The sequence below is a fragment of the Macaca fascicularis genome, chromosome 3 (genome assembly GCF_037993035.2).
Source record: "Macaca fascicularis isolate 582-1 chromosome 3, T2T-MFA8v1.1".
Taxonomy (NCBI): Eukaryota; Metazoa; Chordata; class Mammalia; order Primates; family Cercopithecidae; genus Macaca; species Macaca fascicularis.
In genome coordinates this window covers 16,415,583-16,430,637 of record NC_088377.1, presented here as the reverse complement: position 1 = coordinate 16,430,637, position 15,055 = coordinate 16,415,583, and positions in this window count along the sequence as shown.

Below are 15,055 nucleotides of genomic sequence, written 5' to 3'. Positions count from 1 at the left end.
ATAATAGTTGAAGATCATTAAAAGGTGTCTTCGTTCTCACAATTTAATGCTGATCCTTAACTCTGATTTATTTTTACATTATTATTATATTCTCTTTATTAACATGAAATACACCTGTTTATATTTTTACTCATTATGACTTCACCCAACTAACTTAAATTCTAATTATTTTCAAAGTCCAGATAAAGTATTAATTTTTGTAACATTACTTCATTATTTTTAATTGGTCTATACCTTTTCTTTATGTCTTATACATGCAGTATAACACAATAAGCATTTATTTTTCTCTGTATTGTCTAAATATTTTCTATGAAAAATTAAAACATACACATAGATAAAATAGACTAGTAAAAGTATCCCTTTTACTCATTTTTAACAGTTAACATTTCAAAGCCTATTGTGTCTTTTTTAAAACCTTTCTCTCTTCCCCTCTCCTATATTATTTTAATGTAAATCCCAAACAACATACTTTTCATTAATACATATTTGAATATGTATATCTAAATGATAGGGCTCCTAAAAATTAACAGTTCTGGTTTTATGTTCACTTTTACTAATGAAATAAAAGGTAAGTTCCTTTTGATAAGGTCACTTGGTAGTGGATAAGTACTTGCTGCAGTGTTGATTGAACAGCTTAAATTTTGAAATCAGTGGGAGGGAATTCCCTAGCTTTCCTAATTACATCAAAAGTAATTAGTAAAAGTTATTGCTTTTTACTAATACACATTTTCATTGTTTTCAAACTCGAGGATACAGGTGCCTATATTTTTAAACCCAATCTCTAAACCCAGTGTTACAAGTGCATTTAACAGATTAAAATTAATCAAAAGTTATTAGTAAAATTATTACTTTTTACTAATACCCACTTTTTTGCGTGTTTTTGAACCCCATATCATAAGTGCATATAAGAATCATTGAAGTACTATGAAGTGTTATGTAACTTATTATCCATTGAATGAGGGTTCCATCAGTGCCTACATTTGTATAAAGTTCACAGACGAATAACAGGGATATGAGGAAGCCAGTAGTTGAGGAGGAAGTCAACAACCACTCTCAGAGTTGATTGCAAGAGGCCAAGAATAGGTCCTGTAATAGAATTCCAGTCAAGGTTTAAATGAGGAACGTATACCAGTAAACCATCCAGAGCAGGAGCATTCATCCCAAGAAAATAAAGTTCAAATCTTAAAATGTGAACTAATATAAATTACAATGCTGAGATAACCAAGGAAGAAAGAGGATAGACCACTCCCAGACTCTCTACCTCTTTCACAGGAGAAGACGCTTTGGTAGTCTAATAACTTGGACTTCTAAAGACACATCTGGCACAGAGATACTCTAAAGACAGAAAAAGATGCAGCAGTTATCTTTCTCTTGCACAACTAAGTAAACAAATGACTATGGGAGAAATGCAAAATCCACATGGAAAAATATCGAAACATCACACTCTTCTTATATAATGAAGATTTTTAGGAACTCAATATTGTACCTAATTCAGAATAAATGTCATCAGTGGTGACAAAAAAAAAAAAAAAAAGCCTCTCTGAAAAAAAGTCTAATTTGTAGCATTTGCTGATCTCTGCAGTATAAATATTTCCATCATGTTCTCTTTCAACTTAATAATGTGATGCCTCTAAACCCAGAGCTGGAAAGAGATGCTCAAAATTGCCTCTTGTGAGCTGGTATGAAGTGGCCCCAGCAAACCAATGAAAAAAATGTACATGAAGGGAAATGTCAAACTTCCCGGAATTTGTAATGTCTAAATTATTTAGTTTCCATGAATATCATATAATAATGGAAGTCTGCTCCTAGCAACAAATCACATTAACTAAACAATGTATGCTCTTAAAACTTCGATGGCCTTCAAAGATAAGGAATAATGGGTATAAAGTACATATTTTCATAGGGAAAATTTTTTAAATGAGATATTTATTTTTTAAAATGTAAAACTCAAATGCATTGGAATGAACTAAAAAATAAAGTCAGGCTTTATAGGCCTATGAAGAAAATTTACTAGAAAATATCTCCGGAAATGTCACGTAAGAATCAAGTCAGTGGCATTTTATTATAGTAGCAGAGAAGACAATACCTAGCTTGAGTGATGAAATTCTAGGTCAGAAAAGTAGGTCCACACTGAAACAAATGTGCCTTTTGAATGGTGAGATCTTCATTAAGAAAAGCCCTCAGAAAATATCACTGGTGATACTGAAGGGCATAAAACACTCTATCAGGGAAAGAATCCTAAAATTTTGAGTTCTAATGTGATGATCAATTTTTTTTCAGTAGAATCCAGAGGACCAATAACTTCTATAGAAAGAGGAGCATGGTTTTAGATTGCCATAAGCAAAATTTATTAGTGAATATGTCCAGAAATATCATCAAAGGTATAAAGAAGAAAAGCTTCAGGTTAATAACACAGTGGGAATGAGGATACCTCAACTAGACTGGTGCTAAGATTCTGGCTTAGGGAAACAAATCCCTGCAGATTTGGAGAATTGGTCTCCATTATGATGTCTTCAGGTGCTCATGACTGGCTCTGAAAGATGTCACTGATAACAGTGAATAAAACAAAAGAATGGCGATGAAAATAATATAAAAGCTCTGAATTTATTTGCAATGGACTATATTTTCCAAAAGAGTGAAGATGACCAATATCCTTCATAGAAAGAGGTATGAGAATGGTCACAGCCATAATCACCATCAAGCCTATAGCTGGACCCATAGCCATAGTCCAGACCACTAAACCACCAAGGCCGTAGCCAAGTACAACGTAGTCCTTGCTGTAGTAGAAGCTCATTATGTTAGGGGTTGAGGATTGGTTTGATGTTGAAGGTGAATTTCCTAATAATAAATATCACCACCAATACCTAGAGTTTTATATTCTCTCGGGGGTGGGGGAGGTACTCCATAGATATTTCTCAATTTTGTTTCTTTCACAAATGCGCAAAACAGCCCAAGTATATTCTTGCTTTGTGATCTGAGAAGTTTTTTTTTTTTTTTTTTTTTTGAGACGGAGTCTCGCGCTGTCACCCAGGCTGGAGTGCAGTGGCCGGATCTCAGCTCACTGCAAGCTCCGCCTCCCGGGTTCACGCCATTCTCCTGCCTCCACCTCCCGAGTAGCTGGGACTACAGGCGTCCGCCACCTCGGCCGGCTAGTTTTTTGTATTTTTTAGTAGAGACGGGGTTTCACCGTGTTAACCAGGATGGTCTCGATCTCCTGACCTCGTGATCCGCCCGTCTCGGCCTCCCAAAGTGCTGGGATTACAGGCTTGAGCCACCGCGCCCGGCCTGTGATCTGAGAAGTTTTAATGCTACTCATGCATAATTATATTTACTTATTTGCTTTATCTGGGCTTCTTAGTGTCAGCTCTTTTAATAAAAGGTAATGACTACCAATTCTTCAAAGCTTATGACTGTGCTTAACATAGCCTAACTGGATTACTTGATGCAATCTGATCTCTTCTTGCATCATATCTAATTTTGTTAGTCCTTGGCTCTCATTCTCTTCTTTTACCAAGAACCACAGCTCTCCTAACCCAGAAATTACGTTTTCCTACTTATTAATTGGAATGAGTTTGAAGGTGTTAGAGCACATTGGTTGAGAGCCCAGCATATGCAGCAATGCCTGTTGTTGTTTAAAAGTCCTGTTTCTACCAACTTGAGTGAGATTCTCAACCTCCTAAAATATCTATTTTCATATATGTGCAAAGACATTAATAATTTACATCTCTGTGTTTGACATTTGCTGCAAAGCTACCTGTGCATAGAGCAGCAAACCCTTACCTCTCTCTCAGCTCACAACTGTAATTACATAAAAGAAAAATATATTACACTGAAAGCTTACCTTCTTATATAGCTTTGAGGGTCCTTAAATGTGCACAAATTGAATGAAGAAACATAAATGAAAGGACAATGTCGTTTTCATTTTTGGGAAAATCTGTGCTTAATTCTAAGGCATTTGAAGTACAATAAGGGAGTATCATTCTAAGAAGAAAAGACATTAAGTCTTTGTAAGTAAGCTTTAATAAGAAATATAATTCAAGAGGAAAATATATTGTTAATTGCAAATTATTGGTAAAACTTAAATGAAAAACATCTATTGAGATGAATAAATAAAATTTAAATTGTTGGTTATATCAATAAAGTAACTTTATTGGAAGCATGTACAGATATTTTTTCCATGGAATAAGGAAGTTAGCACCATGTTACTAATGTAGTAATGATGAAAATGTTTTCACTAGATTAATGAAATTCTAAACCAGAGAAATAGTCCCTCTTATTTCAGCCTGGCCCTGAGTATTCAGTCTGCAGTATGATTGCCTCCTTAGGAGTTCATGCTAGGCTATCAGAAAACGAGTTGTTATTAAAGAGGCCAAGACTGTGCATGGTTTTGATGACACTGAAGGAACAACAACAAAAAATCAACTAAAATAATGAAGGTGTGAAGGATTACAAGATCAAAAAATATTTGAGTGGAATATAAGGAACTAATTTCTTCCATAGAAAGAAAGTAGCTGGTGGCCATCAAATCCACCAGATCCTAGTTCAGACCATCAAACCATCAGGACCCATCATAGCCCCATTTGCTGCTGTTGTTACCATTGAGGCTTACAGGGGCTAGAGATTAGTTTTGATGGTGAAAGTGCCTTCTGAGTCCAAAGGACACCAACCACAGAAGTACATCTATAATTCATTTTTGAGAAGAGTGGCCAACATTACCAAGATATGTTGTTAATTTCCAAAGAAAAATGCACAAAACAAGTTTTCAGCCGCTTTGTTATTTTAAGCTATGATTAAATTTTATTACAGTTTATTTAATTTAATGTTTTTCATAGAATACTCAACTCAGGTTCTTTTAAACTCTGCTGCTGTTGTATCTTTACTATTTGATGTTTAAAAAGTACTTAAACTATTTCTGTATTCTTATGTCTATTATGATAATTTTAATGAAATATTGAATAGTTAAGGATATAATTATATAAAATGCACACTTAATAGCTAGAAGCTAAGGAAACACACACACACTTATTCTCTAGTTGTGTACAGCAGCAGTGAATTTACTTGATAGCAATTATTCCCAACAGAATCTTCAAAATTATGGTAGGATGATGAGGGCAGAGCCCTTGATAGATTGAAAGAATGAGTGAAAAGTCCTTGTAAGTCAGAGACCAAAAGAACGTTTTACAGTTGACCCTTGAACAACATGAGGGTTAGGAGCATTAACCCTGCACTGTCAAAAATCTACCTATAACTGCTGACAATGTACAAACTTAACTATTTACATAGCCTACTGTTGACCAGAAGAGGTACTAATAACATAAAGAGTAGATTAACACATTTTTTCATGTTACGTGTATTACATGCTATATTCTTATGATAAAGTAAGCTAGAGAAGAAAAAAATCTTATTTAAAAAATTACAAAGAACAGAAAACATATTTACTGTTCATTTAGTGGAAGTTGATTATAATAAAGTTCTTCATCTTTGTCTTCACATTGAGTAGATTGGGGAGGAGAAGGAAGAAGAGATGTTGGTCTTGCTGTCACAGGGGTGACAGCTACAGACAAAATTATTTGTACAAGTAGATCCACACAGTTCAAACCCATATTGTTCAAGGTCAACTGTACATACTAGTACTTGTTATACATTAATACCAGAGTTCACAGTTCTGTGTTACTTAAAGCAAGAAAGTAGAAATTGTGCAGACCTAAGACATGCAAATGTAAGTTGTGAAAAAATAACTAAATTCAAGTTAGTCAAGCCTCACACCTAAAATTAGAGTATTTGTCAAGGGTGAGAAAAAGCTTAATGGTCCTAAAAGCACTTCAAGAAGTGTCTTAGCAAAATTATTATGAGAATAATTTCCAAAGACTTAGTTTAAGTAAAACAATCCTAAAGCAAAATAATTGTTTGATATGAAAATGTATTGCTTAGATATTGCAAAACTTATATAAAACATGTTCATCTTAATGCATGGATAAGAAATCAAATTTACAATGGCAATAAAATGTTTATTAGAAGTATGAATAGAATTATTACCTTAAAGTAAGAAAGTAGCACCATTTTAAGAAGCCTCAATAATGAGAAAAATCAGTCCTTAGTATTGAACCTTGTTCCAGGATGAATAGTTTTGGTGGGCTTTTGTTTTTTGTAGACAAAGCTGGGCTCTAAATAAAGTAGTTGAGATTAATATGTCTAAATAGAAAATTACATTTGTAACATTAAGGAAATCAGTAGAATGCTTAGACTCTATTAATATAAAAGATCGGAGGTTCATAAAATATCACAAATTTATTTCAGTAGAATAAAAAGTACAGGTATGTTTCATGAAAGAGGTACAGTAGAAGCCACAGCCATATATACTGTAATTAGCCAAACCTGGAGTTATTGTCTACATGAATATGGGGAACGAGTTACCCATTTGTTGTCCCCGGCTTGAGGAGGGAATCAACCCTGAAGTCTGGGCAGTGGAAGGAACAAACTCAAGCTCCAGCCTTAAGCCTTCCCACAGGACAAAACTTCTTTTTACACATCACAGGGAGAGCAGGAATAGCTCCTTGAGTCCTTACTCAGACTCGTGGGACAACCCCACATCAGTGGCATACCTAAGTTAGGAAATTGATGTAGTAGCAAAAGGCTGGCCTCACTGTTTACGGGTAGTTGCGGCGGTGGCCATATTAGTGTCAGAGGCTATCAAAATAATACAAGGAAAGGATCTCACTGTCTGGGCTACTCATGATGTAAATGGCTTACCAGGTGCCAAAGGAAGTTTATGGCTATCAGACAACCGCCTGCTTAGATACAAGGCGCTACTTCTTGAGAGACCGTGGCTTCAAATACGCATGTGTGCAGCCCTCAACCCTGCCACTTTTCTCCCAGAGGATGGGGAACCAAGCGGGCATGGCTGCCAACAGATTGTAGTCCAGACTTATGCCGCCCAAGATGATCTCTTGGAAGTCCCCTTGGCTAATCCTGACCTTAACCTATACACTGACGGAGGTTCGTTTGTGGAGAGTGGGATACGAAGGGCAGGTTATGCCATAGTTAGTGATGTAACCGTACTTGAAAGTAAGCCTCTTCCCCCAGGGACCAGCACCTAGTTAGCAGAACTAGTGGCCCTTACCTGAGCCTTAGAACTGGGAAAGGGAAAAAGAATAAATGTGTATACAGATAGCAAGTATGCTTATCTAATTCTACATGCCCATGTTGCAATATGGAAAGAAAAGGAGTTCCTAACTTCTGGGGGAACCCCCATTAAATACCACAAGGAAATCATGGAGCTATTCCACACAGTGCAAAAACCCAAGGAGGTGGCAGTGTTACACTGCCAAAGCCATCAAAAAGGGGAAGGAGAGGGGGGAACAGCAGCATAAGCAGCTGGCAGAGGCAGGGAGAGACCAGCAGAAAGGAAAGAGAGAAAGAGACAGAAAGTCAGAGAGAGAGAGAGGAAGAGACAGAGACAAAGAGGGAGTCAGAAAGAGAGAGACAAAGAAGTCAAAGAGAAAGAAAGAGAGATGGAAGTAGTAAAGAAAAAAAAGCGTACCCTATTCCTTTAAAAGCCAGGGTAAATTTCTAAATGTCTACCCAGCCAATGCATATTCTTCTTATGTGGAATGTCAACCTATATCTGCCTCCCCACTAACTGGACAGGTACCTGCATCTTAGTCTTTCTAAGTCCCAACATTAACATTGCCCCAGGAAATCAGGCCCTATCAGTGCCCCTCAAAGCTCAAGTCTGTCAGTGCAGGGCCATACAACTAATAAACCCTACTTATAGGGTTAGAAATGGTCACTGCTACAGGAACCAGAATAGCAAGTTTATCTACTTAATTATCATACTACCACACAGTCTCGAAGGATTTCTCAGACAGTTTGCAAGAAATAACAAAACCTATCCAGTAAGGATAGTAACTATAATTCCAAATAGACTTTTTGACAGCAGTGACTCTCCAAAACCGCCAAGACCTAGACCTCCTCACTGCTGAGAAAGGAGGGCTTTGCACCTTCTTAGGGGAAGAGTATTGCTTTTACACTAAAGAGTCAAGGATAGTATGAGATGCCACCCAGCGTTTATAGGAAAAGGCTTCTGAAATCAGACAACACCTTTCAAACCCTTATACCAACCTGTGGAGTTGGGCTACATGACTTCTCCCCTTTCTAGGTCCTGTGACAGCCATCTTGCTATTATTCACCTTTGGGTCCTGTATTTTTAACCTCCTTGTCAAATTTGTTTCCTCTAGAATCGAGGCCATCAAGCTACAGATGGCCTTGCAAATGGAAACCCAAATGAGCTCAACTAACAACTTCTACCGAGGACTCCTGGACCGACCTGCTGGCCCTTTCACTGGCCTAAAGTGTTCCCCTATGAAGGACACTGCAACTGCAGGGCCCCTTCTTTGCCCGTATCCAGCAGGAAGTAGCTAGAACGGTCATCAGCCAATTCCCAGCAGCAGCTGGGGTGTCCTACTTAGAGGGGGGATTGAAAGGTGAAGCCAGCTGGGCTTCTGGGTTGGGTGGGGACTTGGAGAACTTTTCTGTCTAGCTAAAGGATTGTAAATGCACCAATCAGTGCTCTGTGTCTAGCTAAAGGTTTGTAAATGCACCAATCTGCAATCTGTAAAAAAGGACCAATCCATGCTCTGTGTCTAGTTAAAGGTTTGTAAATGCACCAGTCAGCACTCTGTAAAAATGGACCAATCGGCACTCTGTAAAATGGACCAATCAGCACTCTGTAAAATGGACCAATTAGCAGGACGTGGGTGGGGCCAAATAAGGGAATAAAAGCTGGCCACCCAAGCCAGCAGCCACAACCGACTTGAGTCCCCTTCCAAACTGTGGAAGCTTTGTTCTTTCACTCTTTACAATAAATCTTGCTGCTGCTCACCCTTTGTGTCTGCACTACCTTTATGAGCTGTAACACTCACCACAAAGGTCTGCAGCTTTACTCCTGAAGTCTGTGAGATCACAAACTCACCTGGAGGAATGAACAACTCTGGACGCGCCACCTTTAAGAGCTGTAACACTCACCACAAAGGCCTGCAGCTTCACTCCTGAAGTTAGCAAGACCACAAACATCTGAAGGAACAAACTTTGGACACACCATCTTTAAGAACTGTAAGACTCACCATGAAGGTCCGTGACTTCATTCTTGAAGTCAGCAAGACCAAGAACCCACCGGAAGGAGCCAATTCCTGACACACTGTTACCATTAATCCATGGTTAGGATAAGATACAGAACCTAGGCAACCACAGTAGATTCAAAGAAGCTCATGATGTCACCACCTACATGGGTTTTTGTTTGTTTGTTTGTGGTTTTTTTGGGCTTTTGTTTTGAGATAGAGTCTCACTCTGTCAACCAGGCTGAAGTGCAGTGGCACTGTCTTGACTCACCGCAAGCTCTGCCTCCCAGGTTCAAGCCATTCTCCTGCCTCAGCCTCCTGAGTAGCTGGGACTACAGGCACCCACCACCACGTCCGGCTAATTTTTTTGTGTGTTTTTAGTAGAGACAGGGTTTTGCCATGTTCGCCAGGATGGTCTCAATCTCGTGACCTCGTGATCCACCCGACTTGGCCTCCCAAAGGTGGGTCTTTTAATATTCTCTCATGGAGGGAAGAGGCCAATTATGTCTATAAATTCTTATTTAATTGGAATAAGGTCTAGGCCTCAATGTTTTTGAAAACTCCCCAGAGGGAGTGGAAATATGGAATTATTTTTGTGTGATGAAGGAGTAGTGAAAAAGTTATTGTGGCTATATTTTAGTTAATGAAAAAGGCAATATTGGGAGATAAAATTAGGAAGAGGTTAGCTTATGCAGGAGCTCCAGGGCCTTGATGATAATTTTTAATGAAATTTCAGGTGTAATGGAAAGACATTAAAGATTTCCAGTTAAGAAAAGGAAGTGATCTGATCGATAACTTGCTACTGTATGGTTCACGAATTGTAAGAGCTATAGAACAGAAACCTAGAGTGTAAGATTATTTTAGTAATTCAGGTAAGAGATGGTGGTAGACTCTATAGGGGGCTTGCTGGTGGATAGGACACAGATGGAAGCGATAAGAAAACGAGAAATGCAGAGTAACACCTTGGTTTTGTGCTTAAGAAATCTGTTGAATGTCTTTGACATTATATTTAACAGGAAGCTTGGGTACTGACAGATTGTAAAAACATCAAGAGTTCCTTTTCTAAAATATTGAATTGACAGAGATTACATATCTTCAGGGTATTCAGTGTGATGGTTTGATAACTCAATTTGGTATGAACACACTTTGTGTAATGATTACCACAATCAAATTAATAAACACATCCATTTACTCATGCTGTACGTTTGGTCCCCAGAACTTATTCATCTTATAACTGAGAGTTTGTTCACTTTAACCAAGACTGCCCGTTTCCTCTGTACTTACACCGCACCTCTTGCAATCACCATTCTTTCTATTCATGAGATCTATCACACTTTAAAAAATTTCACTTATACTTTGTTTTGCTGCATCTGTTTTACACAGCATAATGTCCCCCAGGTTTATCCATGTTGGCTAAAATGTGTGTGTGTGTATATATATATATATAAAGTTCCAAAATTTCCTTATTCATTAATCCATCCCTGAACACTTAGATTGTGGCCATATCTCTGCTATTGTGAATTGTGCTGCAAGGAACATGAGGGTACAGACATCTCTTTGAGATTCTGATTTCATCTCCCAGAAGTGGAATTGCTGGATCATATATATGGTAGTTCAATATTTAATTTTTGAGGAACTTCCATATTGTTTTCAACAGTGACTATTCAAATTTACATTCCTTCCAACAGTGTACAAGGCCTCCCTTTTCTTTACACCTTTGCAATGCTAGTTCTCTTTGCCCTTTTGGTAATAGTCATTTTAGGTGTAAGGTGGTATCTCACTGTGGTTTTGATTTTCATTTATCTGATTATTTATGATACTGATATTTATTGTCTGTTCATGTCCTTTGCCCATTGTTTAGCTGACCAATTTTTGCTATTGAATTGTGTGAGCTCCTTATATATTTAGGATATGGATAGTATTCCATTGTGTGTATATACCACATTTTCTTTACCCATTCTTTATCTATTAGAAACTTTTAACCTAGTAATTCTATTATACAAGTTTGGTAGCAGAAGTTATGACTATAGCCACATGGAGCTCCATCTACTTGAGTCTTACTAAGAAAACGAAACTCATAGTGATCACTCATTGCCAAGTCCTTAATAAATATTATCACCAGAACATGACAATCCTATGATTTAGAACCAGCCCCACATAACTATCAAAACCTTATGAGATAGGCACTAAATACAATTTGGAGGACAGAAAACGAAAACTTACAGAGGCTAACTTGTCCGAGTTCACCTAGTTAGGAGATAGTGGAGCCAAAACTCAAACCCAAGTCTCTTTGAAGCCAAACCTTTGTGTTTTAGTGCTCATCTATTTTTATCTCCATTACAATACACACATATGGATGTCTGAAGACATGGTGTAGTGCTATCATCTTATGGAAAGGTTATGCAGCTGTTAAATATTTGGACCAATAAGGCTTATTGTTACCTTGCAGTCTGCAGTCTACTTTAAGACCACTTGGGGGACTCAGTTTTGTTTTTGTCTTGTTTTGTTTGAGATGGAGTCTCACTCTGTCACCAGGTGGGAGTGCAATGGTGTGATCTCGCCTAACTACAACCTCCGCCTCCCGGGTTCAAGTGATTCTCCTGCCTCAGCCTCCCGAGTAGCTGGTATTACAGGCACCTGCCACCATGCCCGGCTAATTTTTGTATTTGTAGTAGAGATGGGGTTTCACCATGTTGGCCAGCATAGTCTTGATCTCTTGACCTCGTGATCCGCCCACCTCAACCTCCCAAAGTGCTGGGATTACAGGCGTGAGCCACCACGCCCAGCAGGGACCCAGTTATTGTGTGATCAAAATAGTCATTAAGGATAATCCAGAAAACAAACTACAAAATATCTAGAGTCAGACTACAAACCAATCTTTGGAAGCTGCCACATCCAAACCCACAGTCAGAGCAAAGGATTCTGTAGAAATTTCTGTAGGTCATGACATCAGACATTAAGGATTTTGTTTGGTAAACAGGGCAGTAGCTGTTGTAACTACCTATGTGGTACTTTCATATCCACTGAAGGGTGGGTTTAAGAATCCATAAAGATGTATCAAGCCCTCCTTTCAAATAAAAATAGTACAAACAAGTCAATAAAACCATTCCTTTCATAACTGAGAAGAGGTCGTTTTGAACTTGTTCTTAAAAGCATTCTATTAGTTTTCTTTCTGCTTAGCTTACATTCTTCAAAAGAAACCTCGGTTATGATAAGAAATGATGGTTATATCTCCAAAGCAATCTTTTCTACATTTAGAATTTTGTAAATAGCTTTCAAAACATCAACTAGTTTTGTAAAATCACCTGACATTTTGCCAACCATTAATTATATTGCTAGCTAAAGTATAAAATCTTGTATACTATCTATATTATTTTTACTTTATGGCTAAACGAATAGCATACAATTTATTCAAGAAAATTGTATACAAACTACAAAAATTGATGCAACCAAAAAACTATGTTCCTCTTTATAAAAGTGATGAAAATGTTTTAATCTGTTAATTTCCTTCATGGTCATTTAGCGGTTTTTAAACCATGTGTTCTAAACTGTCTCAAATGATTTCAAATGTAAAATAAATAAATGATAACAAAGCATGCAAATCAACAGAGGTTGAGTAAAGGGAAAACAAATTCAAATTATTTAAAAATCAGTTTTCAAAGTATACAATTCATGAATGGCATTAGCATTCCTCAGGCATATCCAAGTGTCCTTAATTATGGAAACATTTGCAAAATTATTTATCTCTTTGTCCTCTAGCTTTCTCAAGTGAACAATAACATAAAGTAATTAGAAAGTTATTTTCTAAAGTTATGAAGTTCTGTTCTTGTGAACATTTAGAGAATCTTTAGAGTTTAATACACAAAATGGTAAATCTGTGGGGATAATGACTCTCACTGTTAGACCAACAAAATTGTTGGAAGTATTGCTAATCGTGAATACTAATGGCCTTGTACATGGGAAGTGGTACTTTCTATTATTTAATCAAAAGGCAGGACAAGATGGTTCTGCAGTGATTCATCAACCAATGGAACACATCCAGTAAGAACTTTGTTAAGACAATAGATTTGCTTATGTGTGTAGAGACAAGGCTATTGTGCTAGAAATCTTAACATTTCCCCTCCTTTACCCCAAATCTGAAATCACTTATTTAACTTTGGTTTTTAATTGCCAGAATTTTTTTTAAGTTTTGTAAAGTGATACAGCTGAAAATAAGCATTATATTAATTCTAATTTTTTTAACTGTAAAAATCTTGTACATGGCATTCATGTGTGAGAAAGCAACAAAATATCTTGCTCAAAGGCCCAACACACAGATTTACCTGATTGTTTCTTATTGAAAAGTCAAAAGATTAATTGAAAACTTCTTTGGAAGTGGGGAAGGTTTAATTTTCTTTGGATGTAAATATTTATTTTGTTATTCCTGTGAGTATACATTTGGAGAAAGCTTGAAGAAGGCTTCCAGGATGATAAGGTTCGTCTAAGAGGCGAGAAGAAAGAAGTGGAGGAAAGCACATATATACTTTAAAGAGGCTGAAACCTCTATGGCAATGAACATTTGAGGAAAGATCTTAATTTGAATAGTCAATTTAAGCAGACAGTAAAAATCACAAACCAGTTCTCTAAAATCAATTATAAGCTGCCTTGGGGTAATGCCTCTGCTTTTGTTGATGAGGTTTTTTTCCTCATATATTTATGAGAAGATATAGATTAAAATTACAAGCTCTCTAATGGACAATTATAAATGACCCTCTAAATGTCAGTTTAAATGCAATCCATTCTAAATCGAGAACATCATTTTCTCCTTCCAAATCTCTTTTAGTTGTAGAAAGACATGCTTAGAATTGTTGAAAGAATTTTAAGACAGAAATCGAAAGTCTTATGTTGAATCACCATTTCTATTAAATCACTTACAAATTATATAATCTGAACAAAGTAATATTCAACACAAAATATAGATTACTGTTATGGTTGAGTTGTGTGTTCTGTCTCAAAAAGATATGTTGAAATCCTAACGCCCCAGAACCTGTGAGTATGACCTTAGTTAGAAATAAGAGTCCTTGCAAACTTAATCAAATTGAGGTGAGGTCATTAGGATGGGCCCTAATTCAATATGACTGGTGTCCTCATAAAAAAGGGGCAATTCAAACACAGAAAGAAGACATAGAGAAATACACGAACACCATGTAATTGCAAAGGCAGAGATTGAAATTATACACCTGCACACCAAGAAGTACCAAAGATTCTCAGAAAACCACCAGAAACTAGAAAGAGGCAAGGAAGAATTCTCCTCCTGGCTTCAGAGGGGGTATGGCCCTTATAGACACTTTGATCCCAGACTTTAAGCCTGCAGAACTGTGAGACAGTACTTTTCTCTTGTGTCAAGCCATCCTGTTAATGGAACCTTGTTGGCCCTAGGAAATTAATACAGTCACCTACTGTGTGTCACGTATCATGATATATAATACTTATTTATTTGCATACATATGTGGAGGACAGTAGGTTTATTTTGCAACATTTCTTAAAAATAAAATAAAATTATCAGGCTCAAACTCGAAAGTATCAGTGAAATTAACAAACATGCTTTATCTCACATAGTTAACAGTAAGTAATAAATATAATCTCAATCACTTTTGTGTCCAAAAATTTTTATTTTCTCCACTATTCTAACTACTACTTGGAGTAGTTTGAGGACTTAAAATACCTCTTTTTACTTTAGTTCCTATTTTGCACAGTATTATAAAAGTTAAAATAACTATCTATCAATCTCTAAGGCACCTTGCAAAATATTTGACAAATATTAGGTCAGAAATTTTAATGACCTCCTTTTCTACACTAGTTCAGTTTATTTTACAAATATTTACTGAGCTGATATTATGTGCTAGTTTCAGTTCTAGGAAACCATACACTGTAGGTTCAGGGCATCTTAACCTCAAAAC